General features: G+C 41.0%; 1 protein-coding gene across 3 annotated transcripts in view; it reads right to left on the reverse strand.

Annotated features, from left to right (window-relative positions):
* The window catches only part of PDE4D (phosphodiesterase 4D), a 1,577,486-nt gene that overhangs the window by 1,438,581 nt on the left and 117,662 nt on the right, over window positions 1-21,243 (reverse strand). The gene's annotated exons all lie outside the window — the stretch shown is intronic.

Genomic DNA, 21,243 nt, shown 5'->3' on the forward strand with positions numbered 1-21,243 from the left:
TCTTTTCACTTTAGGTACCCACTGAACACTGAGGTGGCCAGAGCAAATAATAAACTCTTGGTGGTCATGAATGTCTAGTCCATTTTTCTTTGCCAACATACGATAGATTCTGGTGTGGAAGAAAATAGTTTCACAGTAAAATACTAATTTAACTCTCTTAGGGTACTAATTTATGTGTTGAAAAAGAGATTTCATTAAATGTTTTCTTGAGTTATATTTCAATTATCTATAGATTTACCTAAATTTTCTAAATCCATGAGTATTTTCTACTAATAAAACCTCTTATTTTTTGCAGCTTAAGTGCTTAATAAAGCTCTAATTATCAAAAGATGAAATACATTTTAGTCATCTGGATTTTTATTCAATCTTATTTACATGAATTCAAACCTATATTCTCCCCAAAATTTCAACAACATTCACCTTTGTTAAGTAGGTCTGTCCTATACTTTTAACATGAAGACTCCAAAATATGCACACAAACTAACACATACAAAGAATTTTTGGGCACAAATGCTAATTTTTCCTACACAAGGTCACCGTTAATGAACTGGTTTCAAGAATATGTAAAAAGACTGGAGAACAATATATTTTAAATTATAGTGGCAGCTCTTGCCTCCTCTTTTAAAATTTTCTCTCCATAACTTGGGTTTGTAGCCCTGAAATGGGGATAAGAATGCTCACTGTTAATTTATTATAAAGTTAATCTACGAATTGTGTTTTTATGAAGAACTTTAAACTCAAGGTTTTACATGTTGAAAATAAAATGTATACATTTCAATTTCCTATCGATTTGTCTATGTTTTCTGAATCCATGTGTGTTTTCCACTAATATAACCTTTTATTTACTGCAGTTTTAAGAGCTAAATAGAACTCTAATCAACAAAAGCTAAGTTTCATCATCTAGACCATCTAGACTTTTATCCTGTTTTATTGACCTCAACTCAAATCTGTGATCTCCAAAATTTTCCTTAGTAAATTTAGGTAATCACTTAGTACAAATGAAGTAACGACTTTCAGTTACCAGATACTAAATTACAATTTATAATTTGTCTTGTCTATTTTCATATGTTTAAGATCTTTCTTCAGGGATGGAGCAGCAGTAATGACATTACTTTGGCAGAGCTCATGATTCTACATTAATATCCTCTCATCTGGGGATTTCCACATCTTGCTCCAGTACAAATATCTTGATGGCAAGAACCAAAACTCAGTAACCCAAGGAATCCTTGCAGAGAAATATTAGCTGTCTCACATTTTCACCTTCAGGGTAGTTCCAAGAGCTAATGTCTAAGGTTATACTAATACTCCTAAAGTGACCCACCCGAGCCTAGATCTTCTTCAAATGGCTCAGTCCCAAGGCCTTCCTCACGCTCCATCTTAATGTACAGGTGCAGCAGGATTCTCTTAAACCAAATCCGATTGAACAAAGAGTGATGCTGAAGTTGCATAAAATCCCACCACTCCCCCCGGCACCATGAGTTACAAAAATAATTGTACCAGCAGAAATCTGACAGCCTCCATCTGCTGAATAACTTGTTGAAAACCAATCAACCAAAGACCACTAATTATTCTGAGGTCTTTTAAAAATGTAAGGTCTTTTTTTTAATTTCTGGAAACTTGACTGCTATTATTTAAGATGGCCCATTCAACAACAATGGTTCATAATTAGATCTATTTATTTTGACAGTCCATAGCTCCTGATAAAAGGCCATCTGCAACATTTTCAAATTAAGGATTTTTCCTACAAAGAACATTATTATTAACAATGTGAAATGTTGAGGCTTTGGAAGGGAAGTGTAATCAAAAACCACAACATAAAATTCCATTATCACAGTGTCTGGTTTTGCCTCTGCTTTTTCAATTTAAAGAGGAAGAACTAGAAGTAAATGTAATAAGTAGTGAGGCAGAAAGGATGAGGGAAAGGAATTGCTGAGTTAGACTGAAAACATCTCAACAGCAAAGATTATGCCATTTTTTCTCTTTCTTTTTCAAAATACAATGCATAATCTACACTGTGTTCTGTTAATAAAGGGTGCCAAGATAGAAAAAAAAAAAAAAAAAAAAAGGCAAACAAGCCAAACTCCCCTTCAGAACTCCTCTCTGCTCTGCATCTCTCTACCTTGCTTAGGTGCCCATTCCATGAGTTATTTGAGCTCCCTACCCAATATCACACCCCTTAAGCCTGCCCATTACCACCACCATGTAAAGTGGTCCAGGCTATTTACTGCACAAAGGTACTCAGCTTAAGCGGGCATGTGAGAGCTAAAACCTAGCCCACGGTTACCAAGAGAATCAGCTACTAGTGCCCAGCTGGAACAGCCTCCTTGGTTGTTTTGTGGGCTTCTTTGAGAATACCAAAGCTGTGTGCCCTGGCCCAGGGCTACATCCATCCAAAGGGGGCACTGCTCTTTTCTGTTTTGCATAAAATAACAACTTTATCCACTGCACATGTTCCCAAATTTTCACACTCACTCTTCCCACAAAGGAGCATATATGCTAAAATAGATGATCCTGAGAGCTTATTCTTAGACAACATTTTCCAGATGGTGGAGTCTAATGAGAGGAGTAAAAATAAGAAAAGTCTCCTGTGTCTTCCTTTATGAAGTCAGGAAGGTGAACTGGGTTGGGCTGCTGCCACCTAGGAAAGACCCTGCCACATATTTCTTTGGCTTCTTCCCTTATTTTCCTATGGGTCTTCCTCTCATGGGGCTAGAAGGCAAGTCAAACCAGGGATTACCCCATCTGAGAAGACCTGGTCTCTCTCTCTCTGGTTCTTTTTTAACTTTTAACTCTTTTTTTTTTTTTTTTTTTTTTTTTTGACAGGGTCTTGCTCTGTTGTCGAAGCTAGAGTTCAGTAATGATCATAGTTCACTATAGCCTCAAACTCCTGGGCTCAAGGGATCCTGCCTCAGCCTTGTGAGTAGGTGGGACTTCAGGCAAAAGCCACCATACCAGGTCTGACTCCTATTTAAGGTTGGAGATTTTGCTCCCAGACAGAGAAGACCCAGAGTGGTACCCATGGCAGCTTAGCCTTAGACAACAGGTAGATCTGTGATTCCTTGGTCTTAGGCTTGCTTTTGCTGATTTGCTGGCAGGCTCATCCTGGGCAGACCTTTCGTTTCCTTAAAAATTAAAGCCTTCAACCACCAAATTCAGACATGGACCTCAAGGTAGGTTGGGAATGGTATGGAAACAAAGAACACTAGGTTGTTCTGTCTCTTAGCCCATTTTCTGGCCTCACAAAAGAAATTCTTCACATGGTCCAGTATAAATTTTTAGGATCCCACATTTACTACTAGCACCCACAGTATTTTAAAATGTGCATTTCCCTTACAAATTAAAACTGCAATGAGCTATCACCTCACATCTGTTAAAACAGCTATCATCAAAAGACAAAAGTTAGCAAGTGTTAGCAACAGTATGGAAAAAAGGGAACATCTGCACACTGTTCGTGGAAATGTAAATTAGTGCCGCCATTATGGGAAGCAATATGGAGTTTCTCAAAAAATTGAAAATAGTACTATCATATGATCCAGGAATCCCATGACTAGGTAGATTTCTAAAGGACATGAAATCATTTTGAAGAGATAGCTGCACTCTCATGTTCATTGCAGCATTATTCACAATAGCCAAGATATGGAATCAACCTAAGTTTCCATCAATGGATGAATGGTAAATAACAGATGGTATATATACACAATGGAATCCTATTCAGCCTTAAAAGAAGGAAATCCTGTCACGTGCGACAACATGAATGAACCTGGAGGACATCATATTAAGTAAAATAAGCCAAGCACAGAAAGACAGACACTATATCACATGGTTTCACTTATATGTGAAAATTTTAAAAGGCAAACCTGCAAAAGCAGAGAGTAGAATGGTGTTTCCTGGGGGCTAGGGACAGAATGCTGTAGGTTGGAGAGATGTTGGTCAAAGGATAGGAAACTTCAGTTGGCTAGGAGAAATACGTTCAAGGGATCTATTATACAATGTGTTAACTGTAGTTAAGAACAGTGTACTATGTACTTGAAAATCATGAGTAGATCTATAATCTCATCCTTTGTACTATTCTGCCTGAGCCCTCATGTTGGAAAATCATCAGACAAAATAATTCTTTATAGTATAATTTAATCACATGATAGGCAATAACTTACCTTAATCAATATGTTCATAGAGTTTAGACCTTGAAATTCTTGCACTGCAGCAAAACTAGGTGAGCACTCTTATAGTTATTCACAGCACAGGCTCTACTGGAATGGATGAGACTTCTCAGGATTACCCCAGAAGATATAATTAGGATAGACCATGAATCTCAGAGGTTTTGCTTTGGGAGGAGAAAATGCCATTCTTTTTTATTTTTTTAATCTTCTGTGGTTGAATGCAATAAAATTTGCCCAAGAGAATTAGCTCTTAGTGCCCAACTAGGAAGGCCTCCTATGTTTGAACTGATTTGCAAATGATAGTGGTGCCTCACTATTGTTGAGGAAGGCCATAGCTGTATTAGCTTCTTCCATCCACCACTCACACAACACATTGGCCAAATCAAGTCAGGGAAAGTGGTCAGAGCTATAATGATGGTGGTGAAAGTGGCTGCCACTTTTATGGATCTGTTACTGGTTGGACAGACCAACTGGTTTCTACCTTGGCCTGGTCAGTTCATTTCCAGATTAGGGTGGACATTGATGGACACTGTCTGAGTGGCTGGTGTTTCATCATCAACATCAGGAATAGTCCAGCTGAGAGGACTAATCCTTGTCTGCCTTCTCAAGAGAGTTACCATACCATAGAGTTAGCTATCGAAGGGAACCTGGGACATCCCTCAGTCCACCACGCTTACTCCCCCAGGGCTAGATCTTCCTCTACAACACCCATCGCATTGTCAACTGATCTCCGCTTGACATTTCCTCCAAAAGCCACCCCTTTTTAATTTGAGAGAGCCAACTTTTACTCTATTCTCCTATAGCAGGGATTAAAATGATAATAGTTATTTATTAAATACTTAATATGGGATTTACATACATGAATTTGTTCAATTCCCATACCAACTCTGTGAGATAAAGGTCACCACTGCCCTTTTTCAAATGAGAAATAGACTCAGAGGGTGAAGAAACATGCCCCAAGTCACACAGTTCAACAAGGACTTGCACCCAGGTCTGTCCAACCCCAACACCCTGTTTGTAATCACTAAACTCTACTTCCTCATGTTAAGCACCCACCTATCTTTGAATTGCAATGAGGCATACATCTTAAAATTAAAATTTTAGGTCCCTGTTGATCTACAGTTTGACTATTTGTACTAATGAGGAGGAAAAGCCAAGTTTAAGCAACCTCTAAGCCCCATTTAAATAATTATTTTTTATTTCCTTCCATCTGATCCATTCTAGGCCTATTTTACAGTTGCACTCTCAAAAGGTGTGTTCACTTCACCAATCCAATTTCTTGGAGTGGGGGTGTGACAGAGTCTATATTACCTCTTAGTATTGCTTACAGAAACTTTAAGAAAGCTATAAGGAAAAGGAACTGAATGTTATCTCTTTATATTTTCTTCTCCTACTTGAAATACAGACTATTAATACAGAGCTTAAAAGAATAAAGATGTCAGTAAGAAGGAAAATCAAAGGTTCAAAAGAATGCGTTTGATGAAATGAGTTGATTATGTATTGTCAGACTGTGGCCTTCTGGTATCTGAAACCGTTCCTATATTTGATGAATTTCCTGCCATGTGAATCTTAGTGGGAAACAAAGCCCCTTGCATTACAGCAGTCAAGATAGCCAGATTCTTGCTTTTTCAGACTCTCTGGCAGTCACGGCACAGATCATGGTCATGGACGATGACACACATCCATCCTGGGGCTTCAAATCCGGGGCCAGTGGCTCAGAGAACAGAGAATCTTCATCCTGGCAACTGTGGTGGCAGCAGCCAGTTGCCAGGCCAGCAGGTCCAGCAGCACCAAGCAGTCATATCCAAGGCCAACACCAGCAGTGGCCATGCCAGCCCCATGCCCAGTGCTCAGCAGGAGCAGCAGTGATGGCTCCCCAAGCTGGCTCTCTGGTGTGACTTTTAATTTGGCTCTGGTTACCCTTTATCCCCACCCATATTCTAAGTCTGGTTCCTACAACTTTACAGTGAGTCCACCAGATAACCTGGTACCTCTCAAGAAGTTACTCTTATGCCTAAGCCAGTCAGAGTCGGTTTCAATTGCTTGCCTTGAAGATCTCAAAAGGATATATGACATAAAAGGACACATTTGTGCTCAGCCAGAGTAACAGCAAGGGCATCAGGCCATATAGGACCCCTCACTAAATTCATATCAGCATCTGAGGCTTATCCTACCTTTGGATCTGAAAAAAACACAAGTATGGCCAGATTCTCTCCTATTTATTTCATGACAGCATCACAAAGTGACCACTGCCTCAGAACCACACTCACTACACGAGAATGTAGAATGGGAGAACAGAAATGGATGGACTGGGGTTTGAAAGCTTTCATTAGTTTTCTGCTATATTGAAATATAACTTCTTATCAATCCCCAAGTATACGTAATGACATATAAATTTCTTGTCCTAACATCCTACTATAAAATACATTAATTTATAGAATTAAAAGTGAGGGGCCCAGTGCGGTGGCTCATGCCTATAATCCCAACACTTTGGGAGGCTGAGATGGGTGGATCACTTGAGGTCAGGAGTTCGAGACCAGGCTGGTCAACATAGGGAAACCCCATCTCTACCAAAAATACAAAAATTAGCCGGGCATGGTGGCAGGCACCTGTAATCCTAGCTACTCGGTAGGCTGAGACAGGAGAATTGCTTGAACCTGGGAGGCGCAGGTTGCAGCGAGCCGAGATCATGCCACTGCACTTCAGCCTGGGAGACAGAGTGAGACTCTGACTCAAAAAAAAAAAAAAAGTGAGGGTGGTGTGCTATTGGGGGATACAGAGGTGAAGTTTGCTTCGTGCACAAATTTCTTCATTTAATTCTGCATCAGAGAATAATCAAAACACAAGCACTTGGGATAAAGGCTGTCTAAGCTATTTTAAAATAGAACCAGTTTTTGCAAACAGGGGTACTGTTTACAAAACAGGGGTACTAGGGTAGTTTTGTAAACTTGGTACTGCTATGGAGTCCACAGGGCTTTATTACACAAAAGCCACATTTTAAATACAGGGAAGATGTTTAGCAAACTATCTTATGTGGTAAAACTGTCCAGAAAAGTCAGGACACAATAAGCACAAATTTCAAGGAGTGGTTCCAACAAGGAGACTGCACAAAAAGCCGGTTTCATGCTCCATACAGGACAGTGGGCACGCTTGAGACTTATTTTGTGGTTAGGCTTTTGATGACATGATATAAAGTCTTGAATATATTACACACTTCACAGTGAAACATCTAGAAAACAAAGGGCAAATAATGATAAAAAGAAAAGTCCACCTTTCACGAACGTCTTTCTTCAGTCTACTCAATTGTTGAAGCTGCAAAGAGTAAATGACACACATCTCTGGAGTATGCACAGCCTCCTGCCCTTCTGTTAAAAAAGAGGATGGAGTCTCCCTCTCATGGCAAGCCCACAGGGGCAGGGGGAGGCTCTGAACTGATAATGATGTACAGGTGAAAGTGATCACGCGACCGTGATCTGCACGAATGTTGATCAGCACTCTGCGGCATCTCCCTCCAGGTCCCATCTCAGGAGTCTACATGTTAAACGTGAGCACTGGCTAATTCTTCATCTTAATAGGCACTTGCCAGGAAACTCCAACCCTGCTGAGACCTCTCCAGTTTGCCCAGTCCTGATTAATGTGCTACTTATTATGGAACATTGAAATGGTTCCCAGAACATGTTTGCAGCATCTGTGTCAATCAACAGATATGTCTAGCCCAATAAACTGATACACTCTGTCTTCTTCCCTGCAGCATCTTAATAAGAAACCCAGAGAGCTTCAGGCTTCTTGTTAACCTTTTAAAGCACTACGAAATAAATCTCAATAAAATCTAAATGTGAGTACCCAAAAGTGGGGAAGAAAACAGATTATAACTCCAATCAACCAAGAGTAAAGAGAAAAAGATCCAACATAAAACTTAAATTGGAACCCTGACAGCTGGAAAATACCACTGATGACTTCAAACACTCTCAGAATAGATGGGGCCACTGGTGGTGATTGTTTCTTTGTTCCAACAATGCCTGAAATAGCAGTAATGTGAGAACAATAATTCCACCCTCAATGCCCATGGGCAGAGAACATTGAACTATAACAGCAAGTGATATCTGCAGAACATCCTGGAGGTTGCATGACATATATGGGAAGAGGTGTGAATTTTGGCATCCAAAAATCTCAAATCTCACCTCTACTTCTTTCCTCTCTGAGTTGCAGTTCCTCATTTGTGTTGTGAAGGCTATACTGTCTACTACATGCAACAGCTGTGAGGTTTACATGAGACAATGTGTGTGAAATGCCCACTATGGTGCCCGGCATGTGGGAGGTGTTCAGTAATTGGCTCTACCCTTGTTCCCTGGGACACCTACAGCCACGAAGAGCTGCTTCATTCCTGCTTTCTAAGGGCTAGGCCAGTTGCTCCAGGCCAGTAGCTTCTGGCAGTCCGTGGCTGCACCACTGAGTGGACAGTCACGCCTTGGAATGTCCTAGAGCAGTTTTCCACAATACACACAAGCCTTGCTGCATAAGGCACCCAGTTTTGAAGATCACATTTGGAGCAGTCAACTGGCTTCATTCCAGGTGATTTTATGTTGGTGCTTAATGTCCAGGAAGACTCCTAGAGGATGTTTATAAACCAGGTTGGTATCTAACAAAGCTGTGAAACAGTCCTAAAACTGTCATTGTTGATCCCCTGTTCCTTCATGGTATGTCCCTTATGGTCTCATTATCAGGCACCCTGTAACCACATTGGACAGAAGTTCCCTGTCCTTCCCGGGCTATAATCCCCACATTGCCATGTTCCAAAGCCATCCAACCCAGGCATTGCCCCATGCCTCAACATGAAAACTCACTTGCCTGGTAACCCACTTATAAAACCACAAACCAAACCATTTACAGACGATCTAGTCTAATCCTCCACTTAATTAATAGGAAATCTGAGGTCAAGGCCCAGGAAAGTCCAGATGCTAGCAGAGCCAGGTCTAGAGGCCAGAATATCCAGCTCCCAGATCAGAGGTGTTTCCACTCCACAGTGCTGTCTTAGGAGGTTTGGCAGCTGGACCAACACCATGGCACCCAATAGCTTAGTGTGTTCCTAAAGTAATATTTGCTTTTAACAGGGACATATGACTGAATAGAATGAAAAATACTTAAATTTCAAAACAGCAGCCAGGGCCAGTAGGATGATGTCTGGGGTTGAATAAGAGACTTTTAGCCTCCCCAGATCATTGTACTTAGGCGACCACCTACACTCCCAGAAAATGTTCTGCAGAGGAAGAACGTTTTGCAGATGTGACTTCCATCCTTGCATCCACCTATCTATTCAACAAATACTTGCCGACTGTCTAATATGTACAAGGTACAATGCCATAGGGACCGAAAAGATGACTTCCTCCCCTGTATTCATGTTCTGTGTGCCAGGTCTTGCACCAAGACTTGCACCACTTCCTTTGGCTTGTCTGACTTAATCGTCACAACAACCACATGAAGCAGATATCATGTCCCTCATTTTACAGACAGGGAAACTAGAGCTAATAGAAGTTAAGTAAATGCCCAAAGTCTTGAAGTTTAGTAAGTAACACAGCTGAAATTTAAGCCTGTCTGCTGTCCTCCAAAACCTCTGCTTTCCCTCCTTCCTGATGCTGTCTCTCCAGCAGGTAGGTGCACAGCTGAGCTTTGTCAAGAAAGTATTGTGAAACCCATGTTAGAAAACACATGTGAAGCAGGCAGCACAATGCTTGGCATATAGTAAATGCCTTCTCTTTTAAAGGTTGGACAGGACAAACTGTTTTATAAAACTTTTGTTTAGTTTGGAACTCAGTGACTCTTTGGTTTGCAATATTGCAACAAATGCCAATATTTTATATAAATGACTAGCATTTTAGTGTAAATTGGCCACTTTGTTAAAACTGAGCGATTCTCCACAGAAAGGAAGATCTAGAAAAAAGGAAGTTCCAGAAAAAAGATCTAGAGAGATTTTCCGATCCTACAGCCTAACCAAGTTACTTTGTGCACCCAACAGCCCCAGTCATCCAATTTTTTTTGTGTCTCTCTCTATTCATTTATCTGGAGACAGAGCCACATTCATTCCTCATTTAACTAGTACATAATGAGTACGTGGTGTTTAATAAAACTATGTTGACTGCTTGGATAAAAAAAATCATCAGAATGGAATGTTGAGCAACTATTATTTTGGTTGGAACAATGGGCTTATTAACCTGAGTGTAATTGAAACTGGAAGTCTTCCCCAGGGATTGCATTACCTCTGCTCAAGTGACTATAAAAATTCTCTGGTGTCAGGTCACTGAATACAACTTCAGTGGCCTAAAGCTTCTAGAGCAGCACTCTCCACGAGAGTAGAATTTCTGTGATGATGGACATGTTCTTTCTGTGCCTCCTTTGCCAAGTAGCTACTAGACATATGTGGCTATTGAGCCCTGGAAATGTGAGATTGTGTGACCCAGGAACAGGATTTTTTGTTTTATTTTATTTTCATTAATGTGGAAAGCCACATGTACCCTGTGGTCAGCATAGTACATAACATAGTTACAGAAGAATTAACAACAGGAAAGTTGTTTTATAGAGGAGGGAATAAGGGCTCCATAACAAGACATCATAATTTCTGGACAAACGCTTAACTTCCCTGAAGCAGATACCACCAAGAGGGACTGGGCCATGTTTGAAAGAGACCAGTTTGCCTGTAACATTCTTCCTCTCTCTAATCCTGGGCTCTCTTCAGGTAGAACCCAGACCACTATCAAGAACCAGAGAATGAGAGAAAGTAGAGAGACTGTGGAACCTCTAAGCCATCTTCTCACAGAGGAGGAAACTAGAGTTCAAAGATGCAGCCACCTGCCCCACCCCATATAATGAAAGAACAATAGAGCCTTCTGACATACAGACTACCCGCTTTCAACTAACCTTGGCTGACATCAGTCAGTTCTCTTCCCTAGTAAACTGTGGGTAAATAAGTTTTCAGGTGTTGCAAGAGCCAGGAAAACAGTGAAAATGTCTAAAGAATGCCAAGAGTAAGGTGAAAGGGACCAGTATCCTATCAGGAGTGGGCATCCCATCAAAACTGGGCAGCTGCCCCTTGCAGTCAATTGCAGCCAGGGAAGAATGTGTCACCTGACTGTCCAGTTTTCCCAAGAGGAGCAAGGAATGACTTTGCAACCTGTAGCTTAACCTATTTCGCCTCACTCTCATAACTCTCCTCCATTCTCAACTACCAAGAATACTTGTATTATAATAGAAGATCTGGCATTTTGGAAGTTCGTTCAAAACTCAGAGGAATGAATCTGTAACTGCTGCAATTTTTGGCTCTATGAAGGACAGTGAGGTCACTGGCCCTGTGAAGGACTCTTCAAACCATTCCACATAGGTAGGCATCCCTATGCTATATCCAGTCCAAAGCTAGTCAGGAGTTTCACTCCCCCAACTAAGAAAATTTAACAAAAGACAGGAAATAGGTCATTATGCAGAAACATTCAAATGCTTATGTTATTGCTTATTAATTATAACATAGTGGCCTACATCTATTTGAAAAGGAATATTTGCTGGGTATAAAGCAGATATTTCTACTGAGTATGAGCCAGATACTTTACTAAGGTTATTATAATATTTTAATCTCTAAAACACCATTGCTAGATAGTGATTATTATTCCCAAGGTATAGATCATACATTACTGAAGTTAAGTATCTTGCTCAAGAACACAAAGGAAAAAGGTAGAATGTGGACTCAAAAACAAGTTGGGCTTCAAAACTCAAGCACTTTCCACCATATCCTGCCCCTTCTTCCTGCCCCAATTACACCCACGGGGGTTCCTTATTCTGTCCAACAGATGGGCTCTGGGTGGCTCTCTGTGCAATAGATCATCCTGTACTTTTTTTTTCTTTCCTAAATCATAGTTTCAGACTTAACTAATTACAACAGTTCCATTCTCATAATTGGAAAAAAGTAATAAAGATATTTCTTGCTAAATCAAAACAACAACAAAACAAAATTTCGTATCTGCAGTGACATAGAATGGATAAGCATCTCCTATCCAAATTTACCCCATTCCTGATGCCTGTCAGCAGTGGATGAGAAGTATGTGCCCTACATATCTTCTTTTTAAAACTTGCCTTGTCTAAATATTTAAAGTACAGGATTCTGACATGGACAATTAATTTTTAAAACTAAAAGGAAAAAGAAGAGGAACTAGAGACAATACATCTGCTATCCCAAACTTTTTAAATTGTTTTCTCTAGGCCGGGCGCGGTGGCTCAAGCCTGTAATCCCAGCACTTTGGGAGGCCGAGACGGGCGGATCACAAGGTCGGGAGATCGAGACCATCCTGGTTAACACGGTGAAACCCCGTCTCTACTAAAAAAATACAAAAAACTAGCTGGGCGAGGTGGCGGGCGCCTGTAGTCCCAGCTACTCGGGAGGCTGAGGCAGGAGAATGGCGTGAACCCGGGAGGCGGAGCTTGCAGTGAGCTGAGATCCGGCCACTGCACTCCAGCCTGGGTGACAGAGTGAGACTCCGTCTCAAAAAAAAAAAAAAAAATTGTTTTCTCTATCTAAAGTAAAAAACAACTCTTAGTGCATGATTTATAACAGTCATAACTCTCTTCTGTTTGAGATGCCACATCTACAATGATTAATGGGAAGAGTCTACTACTGTCTACTCTGATGGCAAATTGATATATAGTCCTCAGCAAATTCCATTTGAGTCTATGATTTTCCTGTAAATGTGCCCCAGAATGGCTGCCACATTCCTAAATTCTAGTTAAAATTTATGATCACATTTCTATCTTTGATTATTGTGTAGGAGTTTAATGTAAAACTCCCAAAATAGCAATATTACAATTGTGTTTCTTTATTTTATTCCAGGCTGCCTGGTACTCTCAGTTTTACATTAGCAATCTTTTTGATGAAACTTTGTCTCATTTTCTATCAGTTGCTTTAATAAAAATAAGTATTGCTGAGAAAATAGGACCATGTGGCACAATTAGCTAATACGCATTCCTTCTATTTTTTGTAAATTATGTTGAAAAAAAATGGCAGTAAAAATGAGTGTGGGGATTTCAATGTCCTTCCCAGTGGCTGGTTGATAAAGTACTATAGGGGTGCAAGCAAGATGGCCGAACAGGAACAGCTCCAGCCTCCAGCTCCCAGCACCAGCGACACAGAAGATGGGTGATTTCTGCATTTTCAACTGAGGTACCGGGTTCATCTCACTGGGGAGTGCCAGACAATTGGTGCTGGTCAGTTGGTGCAGCCCGACCAGCTAGAGCTGAAGCAGGGTGAGGCATCGCCTCACCTGGGAAGCGCAAGGGGGAAGGTAATCCCTTTAGAAACTGAGACACACAACACCTGGATAATCAAGTAACTCCTACCCCAATACTGTGCTTTACCAAGGGTCTTAGCAAACGGCACACTGGGAGATTATATCCCGCACCTGGCTGGGAGGATCCCACGCCCTCGGAGCTACCCTCATTGCTAGCACAGCAGTCTGAGATCTAACTGCAAGGCAGCAGCGAGGCTGGGGGAGGGGCACCTGCCATTGCTGAGACTTAAGTAGGTAAACAAAGCCTCCTGGAAGCTCGAACTGGGTGGAGCCCATCGCAGCTCAAGGAGGCCTGCCTGTCACTGGAGACTCCACCTCTGGGGACAGGGCATAGAAAAAAAAAAAAAGCAGCAGAAACCTCTGCAGATGTTAATGACCCTGTCTGACAGCTTTGAAGAGAGCAGTGGATCTCCCAGCACACAGGTTGAGATCTGAGAACGGACAGTCTGCCTGCTCAAGTGGGTCCCTGACCCCTGAGTAGCCTAACTGGGGGATATCCCCCACTAGGTGCAGACCAACACCTCACACCTCATATGGCGGGGTACACCCTTGAGACGAAGCTTCCAGAGCAAGAATCAGACAGCAGCACTCACTGTACAACAATATTCTATCTTCTGCAGCCTCCGCTGCTGATACCCAGGCAAACAGGGTCTGGAATGGACCTCAAGCAATCTCCAACAGACCTACAGCTGAGGGTCCTGACTGTTAGAAGGAAAACTAACAAACAGAAAGGACACCCACACCAAAACCCCATCAGTATGTCACCATCATCAAAGACCAGAGGCAGATAAAACCACAAAGATGGGGAAAAAGCAGGGCAGAAAAGCTGGAAATTCAAAAAATTAAAAAAATCAGAGTGCATCTCCTCCTCCAAAGGAACGCAGCTCATCACCAGCAACAGATCAAAGCTGGATGGAGAATGACTTTGACGAATTGAAAGAAGAAGCCTTCAGTTGACCAAACTTCTCAGAGCTAAAGGAGGAACTACATACCCAGCGCAAAGAAACTAAAAATCTTGAAAAAAGAATGGAAGAATGGAAAACTAGAATAAGCAATGCAGAGATGGCCATAAACGAGCTGACAGAGATAAAAACAATGACACGAGAAATACGTGACAAATGCACAAGCTTCAGTAACCAACTCGATCAACTGGAAGAAAGACTATCAATGACTGAAGATCAAATGAATGAAATGAAGTGAGAAGAGAAGTCTAGAGAAAAAAAAGAAAAAAGAAATGAACAAAGCCTCCAAGAAATATGGGATTATGTGAAAAGACCAAATCTACGTCTGATTGGTATGCCTGAAAGTGACAGGGAAAATGGAACCAAGTTGGAAAACACTCTTCAGGATATCATCCAGGAGAACTGCCTCAGTCTAATAAGGCAGGCCAACATTCAAATTCAGGAAATACAGAGAATGCCGCAAAGATACTCCTCGAGAAGAGCAACTCCAAGACACATCATTGTCAGATTCACCAAAGTTGAAATGAAGGAAAAATGTTAAGGGCAGCCAGAGAGAAAGGTCAGGTTATCCACAAAGGGAAGCCCATCAGACTAACAGCAGATCTCTCAGCAGAAACTCTATAAGCCAGAAGAGATTGGGGGCCAATATACTACATTCTTAAAGAAAAGAATTTTCAACCCAGAATTTCATATCCAGCCAAACTAAGCTTCAAAGGTGAAGGAGAAATAAAATCCTTTACAGACAACCCAATCTTGAGAGATTTTGTCACCACCAGGCCTGCCTTACAAGAGATCCTGAAGGAAGCACTAAACAGGATGGAAAGGAACAACCAGTACCGGCCATTGCAAAAACATGCCAAAAGGTAAAGACCATTGATGCTAGGAAGAAAATGCATCAGCTAACAAGCAAAATAACTAGCTAATATCACAATGACAGGATCAAGTTCACACATAACAATATCAACCTTAAATGTAAATGGACTAAATGGTCCAATTAAAAGACACAGACTGGCAAATTGGATAAAGAGTCAAGACCCATTAGTTTGCTGTATTCAGGAGACCCATCTCACATGCAGAGATACACATAGGCTCAAAATAAAGGGATGGAGGAAGATCTACCAAGCAAATGGAGAACAAAAAAAAGCATGGGTTGCAATCCTAGTCTCTGATAAAACAGACTTTGAACCATCAAAGATCAAAAGAGAGAAAGAAGGCCATTACATAATGGTAAAGGGACCAATTCAACAGGAAGAGCTAACTATCCTAAATATATATGCACCCAATACAGGAGCACCCAGATTCATCAAGCAAGTCCTTAGAGACTTACAAAGAGACTTAGACTCCCATACAATAATAATGGGAGACTTCACACCCACTGTCAACATTAGACAGATCAACGAGACAGAAAGTTAGCAAGGATATCCAGGAATTGAACTCAACTCTGCACCAAGCAGACCTAATAGACATCTACAGAACTTTCCACCCCAAATCAACAGAATATACATTCTTCTCAGCACCATATCACACTTATTCCAAAATTGACCACATAGTTGGAAGTAAAGCACTCCTCAGCAAATGTAAAAGAAGAGAAATTATAACAAACTGTCTCCCAGAACACAATGCAATCAAATTAGAACTCAGGACTAAGAAAATCAATCAAAACCACTCAACTACATGGAAACTGAACAACCTGCTCCTGAATGACTACTGGGTACATAACAAAATGAAGGCAGAAATAAAGACGTTCTTTGAAACCAAGCAGAACAAAGATACAACATACCAGAATCTCTGGGACACATTTAAAGAAGTGTGTAGAGGGAAAATTATAGCACTAAATGCCCACAAGAGAAAGCAGGAAAGATCTAAAATTGACACCCTAACATCACAATTGAAAGAACTAGAGAAGCAAGAGCAAATACATTCAAAAGCTAGCAGAAGGCAAGAAATAACTAAGATCAGAGCAGAACTGAAGGAAATAGAGACACAAAAAACCCTCCAAAAAATCAGTGAATCCAGGAGCTTGTTTTTCGAAAAGATCAACAAAATTGATAGACTGCTAGCAAGACTAATAAAGAAGAAAAGAGAGAAGAATCAAACAGACACAATAAAAAATGATAAAGGGGATATCACCACCAACCCCATAGAAATACAAACTACCATCAGAGAATACTAGAAACATCTCTACGCAAATAAACTAGAAAACCTAGAAGAAATGGATAATTTCCTGGACACTTACACTCTCCCAAGACTAAACCAGGAAGAAGTTGAATCCCTGAATAGAGCAATAGCAGACTCTGACATTGAGGCAATAATTAATAGCCTACCAACCAAAAAAAGTCCAGGACCAGAGGGATTCACAGCCGAATTCTACCAGAGGTACAAGGAGGAGCTGGTACCATTCCTTCTGAAACTATTCCAGTGGATAGAAAAAGAGGGAATCCTCCCTAACTCATTTTATGAGGCCAGCATCATCCTGAAACCAAAGCCTGGCAGAGACACAACAAAAAAGAGAGAATTTTAGACCAATATCCCCGATGAACATCAATGTAAAAATCCTCAATAAAATACTGGCAAACCGAATACAGCAGCACATCAAAAAGCTTATCCACCATGATCAAGTGGGCTTCATCCCTGGGATGCAAGTCTGCTTCAACATATGCAAATCAATAAACGTAATCCAGCATATAAACAGAACCAAAGACAAAAACCACATGATTATCTTAATAGATGCAGAAAAGGCCTTTGACAAAATTCAACAGCCTTTCATGCTAAAAACTCTCAATAAATTCAGTATTGATGGAACGTATCTCAAAATAATAAGAGCTATTTTTGACAAACTCACAGCCAATATCATACTGAATGGGCAAAAACTGGAAGCATTCCCTTTGAAAACTGGCACAAGACAGGGATGTCCTCTCTCACCACTCCTATTCAACATAGTGTTGGAAGTTCTGGCTAGGGCAATCAGGCAAGAGAAAGAAATCAAGGTATTCAGTTAGGAAAAGAAGAAGTCAAATTGTCCCTGTTTGCAGACGACATGATTGTATATTTAGAAAATCCCATCATCTTAGCCCAAAATCTCCTTAAGTTGATAAGCAACTTCAGCAAACTCTCAGGATACAAAATCAATGTGCAAAAATCACAAGCATTCTTATACACCAGTAACAAACAAACAGAGAGCCAAATCATGAATGAACTTCCATTCACAATTGCTTCAAAGAGAATAAAATACCTAGGAATCCAACTTACAAGGGATACAAAGGACCTCTTCAAGGAGAACTACAAACCACTGCTCATGAAATAAAAGAGGACACAAACAAATGGAAGAACATTCCATGCTCATGGATAAGAAGAATCAATATCATGAAAATGGCCATACTGCCCAAGGTAATCTATAGATTCAATGCCATCCCCATTAAGCTACCAATGATTTTCTTCACAGAATTGGAAAAAACTGCTTTAAAGTTCATATGGAACCAAAAAAGAGCCACATTGCCAAGACAATCCTAAGTCAAAAGAACAAAGCTGGAGGCATCACGCTACCTAACTTCAAACTGTACTACAAGGCTACAGTAACCAAAACAGCATGGTACTGGTACCAAAACAGAGATATAGACCAATGGAACAGAACAGAGTCCTCAGAAATAATACCACACATCTACAGCCATCTGATCTTTGACAAACCTGACAAAAACAAGAAATGGGGAAAGGATTCCCTATTTAATAAATGGTGCTGGCAAAATTGGCTAGCCATAAGTAGAAAGCTGAAACTGGATCCTTTCCTTACTCCTTATACAAAAATTAATTCAAGATGGACTAGACACTTAAATATTGGACCTAAAACTATAAAAACCCTAGAAGAAAACCTAGGTAATACCATTCAGGACATAGGCATGGGCAAGGACTTCATGTCTAAAACACCAAAAGCAATGGCAACAAAAGCCATAATTGACAAATGGGATCTAATTAAACTAAAGAGCTTCTGCACAGCAAAAGAGACTACCACTGGAGTGAACAGGCAGCCTACAGAATGGGAGAAAATTTTTGCAATCTACTCATCTGACAAAGGGCTAATATCCAGAACCTACAAAGAACTCAAACAAATTTGCAAGAAAAAAACAAACAACCTTATCAAAAAGTGGGCAAAGGATATGAACAGACATTTCTCAAAAGAAGACATTTATACAGCCAACAGACACATGAAAAAATGCTCATCATCACTGGCCATCAGAGAAATGCAAATCAAAACCACAATGAGATACCATCTCACACCAGTTAGAATGGCGATCATTAAAAAGTCAGGAAGCAACAGGTGCTGGAGAGGATGTGGAGAAATAGGAAGACTTTTACACTGTTGGTGGGATTGTAAACTAGTTCAACCATTGTGGAAAACAGTATGGCGATTCCTCAAGGATCTAGAACTAGAAGTACCATATGACCCAGCCATCCCATTACTGGGGATATACCCAAAGGATTATAAATCATGCTGCTATAAAGACACATGCGCACGTGTGTTCATTGCGACACTATTCACAATAGCAAAGACTTGGAATCAACCCAAATGTCCATCAGTGACAGACTGGATTAAGAAAATGTGGCACATATACACCATGGAATACTATGCAGCCATAAAAAAGGATGAGTTTGTGTCCTTTGTAGGGACATGGATGCAGCTGGAAACCATCATTCTCAGCAAACTATCGCAAGAACAGAGAACCAAACACCGCATGTTCTCACACATAGGTGAGAAATGAACAATGAGATCACTTGGACTCGGAAAGGGGAACATCACACACCGGGGCCTATTATGGGGAGGGGGGAGGGGGGAAGCATGGCATTGGGAGTTATACCTGATGTAAATGACGAGTTGATGGGTGCTGACGAGTTGATGGGTGCAGCACACCAACATGGCACAAGTATACATATGTAACAAACCTGCACGTTGTGCACATGTACCCTAGAACTTAAAGTATAATAAAAAATTATTTTAAAAAAGTACTATAAATTCAACACAACTAGCTTTCCTTGCTCTAAGCACCAAGAGCAGTGGGTTCACCAAAATGTGACTGAAATTGGAAATAAGGTGGAGATGAGGAATGAAAAAGGCCAGGAGATGAAATGTGATGGAAAAAGAGGAGGCCCAGCAAGATGAGCTGGAGGTGGAAAGGAGAGTGTGTATGTTTGGAGAAGTTCTGATGAGGGGCTGCTTGGTGACAACCGGGTCATTGAGTACCTGAGAGTACCTTTACCTATTTTATTATGACCACTAAAGATTTCAAATGATTGCTCTGCAGTGCTTAGCTCCTAAGCACATTGGAGCTGAGGAAGGAGATGTTTCTCTCAGATCTTCAAAACGCTCTAGCTGCAGACTCACAAGCCCATCTCCCTTTCCAGAGTACAAGACCCCTCTCTTCCCCTCTGTTTGCTTCTTTCATCCTTACATTACATTTTTTTTCCTTCTTTTTTCTTTTTTTTTTTTTTTTTTTTTGAGATGGAGTCTCACTCTGTCACCCAGGCTGGAGTGCAGTGGAGCGATCTTGGCTCACTGTAACCTCTGCCTCCTGGGTTCAAGCAATTCTCCTGCCTCAGCCTCTGAGTAGCTGGGACTACAGGGCCGTGGCACCACGCCCAGCTAATTTTTGTATTTTTAGTAGAGATGGGGTTTCACCACTTTGGCCAGGCTGGTCATGAATTCCTGACCTCAGGTGGTCCACCCACCTCAGCCTCCCAAAGTGCTGGGATTGCAGGCGTGAGCCACCACACCTGGCCTCTTATATTACTTTTAATGGCAAAAACTACAATTACTTTTGCACCAAGCTAATATTGGTTTAAAATATGGCTCCAAAATTCTTAGACCTTCCTCCCATTTGGAAGTGGGGTCTATGTGACCTCCCTTGAATCTAGGTGGGTTTTGTGACTATTGCAACCAACAGAAGACAGTGGAAGTGAGGCTGTGTGATTTCTAAGGTTGGACAGGAAAAGCAATGCAGCTTCCGTCTTCTTTGCTGGAACCTGTATGCTTGGAGTCCTGAGTTCCACACCCACTGTCTGACAACCTGCAACCACCAGACTGTAAGGACAATAAGCCTCACGGAGCCATCCTGATCACCAGACATGTGAGGGAAGGTGTCTTTATATGACCTCATCCTGCCATCCAGTCTCCCCTGCCCTTCAAGTCTTTACAGCTGAAGCAGAAACAACCTATTCCTGCTGTGCCTTCACTGACTTCTGGACCTGTAGCTTCCTGCATGAGCATAAAAAAATGGTTGTTTTCGGCTGCTAAGTTCTAAGATAATTTGTAACACAGCAGCAGTCTCTGGAACTATTTTTTGTTTCATTCCCACCTCTGATCTTTCTCTGTGGAGGCTCCAATTCTGAAATAAGTAGTTTCCACTTGGGTATAGCCCTAAAACTCTTTGTTCAAATGAAAATTTCTACATAAGCCATGGCCAACTGAGGCTCTGAGGCTCCTCAGCACACAACTTGACAATCACTCTTCTAGAAAATAAATACGTGACCTTCCTTCTGTCAATCACATAATTTCTGAAGCACTGCTTTCCCTGGAAAGTCTTGCCAGTTTAATCATACACAAGCGGAGGGCCTGTAATTTTCTCTTACCCACTCCCCACTCCCTCCACCAATGATCACCAACATGTATGTATTGAGCAACTAAATATCAAAAAAAGGTGTGAAAGAAATACGAGCATGATGTCTTCCTTCAAAGGACTTATCATTTTTAGGAGAAAGTGCTAGCCCACTCTACCGCCACCATCACTATAGAGCAAAATAATAAAGGGA

The sequence above is a fragment of the Macaca mulatta genome, chromosome 6 (assembly GCF_049350105.2).
Source record: "Macaca mulatta isolate MMU2019108-1 chromosome 6, T2T-MMU8v2.0, whole genome shotgun sequence".
Classification (NCBI taxonomy): domain Eukaryota; kingdom Metazoa; phylum Chordata; class Mammalia; order Primates; family Cercopithecidae; genus Macaca; species Macaca mulatta.